General features: G+C 49.5%; 1 long non-coding RNA gene across 1 annotated transcript in view; it reads right to left on the bottom strand.

Annotated features, from left to right (window-relative positions):
- The window catches only part of LOC115949093, an 18,425-nt gene extending 16,327 nt beyond the window's left edge, over nucleotides 1-2,098 (bottom strand). The window contains exon 1 of the long non-coding RNA XR_004082740.1: nucleotides 2,050-2,098. This is a non-coding gene — a long non-coding RNA (uncharacterized LOC115949093). The remainder of the gene's footprint in view (nucleotides 1-2,049) is intronic.
- Nucleotides 2,099-2,422: the final 324 nt, after the last annotated feature.

Genomic DNA, 2,422 nt, shown 5'->3' with positions numbered 1-2,422 from the left:
GCCGGCCTCCGGCTTCTCAGGGCGAGCCCCCTGCCCGGGCACGCGTGCCCTTCCCCGGGTAGAAAAGCCCCGACCCCGCGCCCCCGCCCTCCCCTCCCTGCTGCCTTTCCCCTCCGATTCTACAACGATTTCCTACCTGAAGAAAATAATCTTTTTGCCAGGCAGGTCAGAAGCGATCAACAGTCTGTTGTATATTATGTTTTCATACTCCTCTCGTCTCCCCCTGCCCTCTACCGACTCACTGTAGATCTGACCTTTGGTATTTCAGCCCACACTCAGCAGTTGAATGGAAACAAGTTGAGCACGTTCACTTCTGATAAACATTATCCTTAAACCACTAGAGACCCGAGCAGAGTAAACGAGCTTTTCCGACAGGACCACATCAGGAACACACATTGAGAAAGGGAAAGAAACAAAATATCCAGGAGATCAGAGGCGGGCTCGAGGGTGGAGGGGTGGGAGAGGGAAGGAGGGGGAACAGACAGGTTGGAGGACGCGGCGTAGGGGGAAGAGAAGGACCAACTGTGAACACAATAGACACAGATGGGAAGAGAAGCTCCGGGCAGCGTGGGAGAGCAGTGCAGGGTCACGCCCGAGCATCCCAGCAACCCTGGGGGAGCTTTAGAGGCGCCGAGCGGGCCCAGGAGCGGCGGGGTCGGGCTTGCACGGCCCGTGCGCCCGGAGATGCTCCCCGGCCACAGGGCACGGGGCCGCGCTGAAGCAACGGGAGTCCCGCGTGGTCAGGGTGGCCGGGGCGGCGAGCAGCCCAGGCCCCGTCGGGCTGGGGGACACGCTGTAGGGCGAGCAGCCTTGTCGGGGATCCCGACAACAACCTCCGCCTCCGCAAGAAATACCCTGTTAAAGCGAATCGGAAGTTTTACGGATTCCCACCTCCTTTCATTGTTTAATTACAGAAATAGCTTAATTAAGGCTGGATCCGGGTCCCACTAGTTCAATGCCTTCTGCCTTAAAAATAGCCAAAGGAGGTCAGTTCACAACACAGAGAGGGGTTCTGGCTTCAGCAAACGCCTGCCAGTGCTACTGCCTGCGCAAAATGCCAGCGCTTTCGGACAGTGGCATTTGCGCGGGTGTGAAGAGTGCTCCCCTTATCAGAGATAATTCTATCTAGGTTGAAGAAACACCACAATTTGCAGGTGCGATATTCTGAAAGGGCAACTCGTACTTTCGAAGCAGCCACAAAACGGCCATAGAAAATTTCCTGTTGTGGTGGTTTGGTTTTGTTAGGGTTTTTTTGGTTTGGATTTGGTTTTATTAATAGTTTTTTTGGTAGTGTATTTTTTTTTTTGTCGTTGTTGGTTTTGGTTTTCTTTTTTTTTAATCCCTGTGGAGAAAACAAGTACCCGCCGATATTTCGATCAAACGGAAGTACCTGCAAAAGAACCATTGATCACCTTCTTTTCACCACAAAACATTTACAACATGCCGCTAATTTCTGGGAGATCTCCTGCAACATCTAATTTCTTCACAGTTAGGAATGTTCATTGCGATATGTGCAGGATCTGAAATATCGCTCAATTTTTTTTTCCTTAAAAATATGTTACATTTTAATTAAAATATTATCAAGACAATGTTTATGTACATCAGCGACATAAATTTTGTGGTTTACTTGGTGATATTTTGTGCAGTAGGATCACCGCCTTATTTCTTTTCACGTTTTATTTAATTTACAGAGTCTGTACCTTTGAGACTCTATTAAAAAAAAAAAAAGCAATAAACGACAAAGAAAAATCTCAGGAGATTGATATGGAAAAAAAAAAAAAACCAAAAAACCAAACCCAAGACAAATCCTTAACTGAAGCTGAGAGCCCATGATCTCTCTGTGCAACACAGTGTAACGTAGGGCATAAGACACACACACACACAAGGTCAGCTCAGGATCCGTACACCGCCAAACCAAATATTTCTTCCACATACACACCGTGACCCCCACATTCTTTAATTCCTCACAGCTTTGCCTATTTTTCTTTTGCTTGCTAATATGTACCAGTGTCTAAAGCTGAAGTCAGCTGCGAGGCATTGACATTTTACCGTTAAGCCTTGCGCAGTGTTAGTGTGGGGATGAAAACAAAACTGGGGCCGGTCTGTGCTGGGCAGTGAGCGTCAGCATCCCGGTGCCGGTGTGCGGTGGCCGGAGAACGCAGCATCCCGGTGCCAGGCGCTACAAGCCCCGTCCCGTCTCCTCCCAAGGCGAGGGAAATTGCAGCTCGTTTCCTGACCGGTTGGTGATTTTCACCAAAAATGACGCAACTCTCATCGCTCACGGTCTTCTCGTACACCGCCCGCGAAACATTCGTTAGCGAAAAGGTGCTTTATTAGAACGAGGCGATCAAACCCACGAAGAACTTCTCTGGCGGTCCGCAAACTCAACGGGGGCAAACCGTGTGTGCGTCAAGACACGTCT

The sequence above is a fragment of the Geospiza fortis genome, unplaced genomic scaffold (assembly GCF_000277835.1).
Source record: "Geospiza fortis unplaced genomic scaffold, GeoFor_1.0 scaffold54, whole genome shotgun sequence".
NCBI classification, from domain to species: domain Eukaryota; kingdom Metazoa; phylum Chordata; class Aves; order Passeriformes; family Thraupidae; genus Geospiza; species Geospiza fortis.
This window is presented reverse-complemented; position numbering and strand designations above follow the sequence as displayed.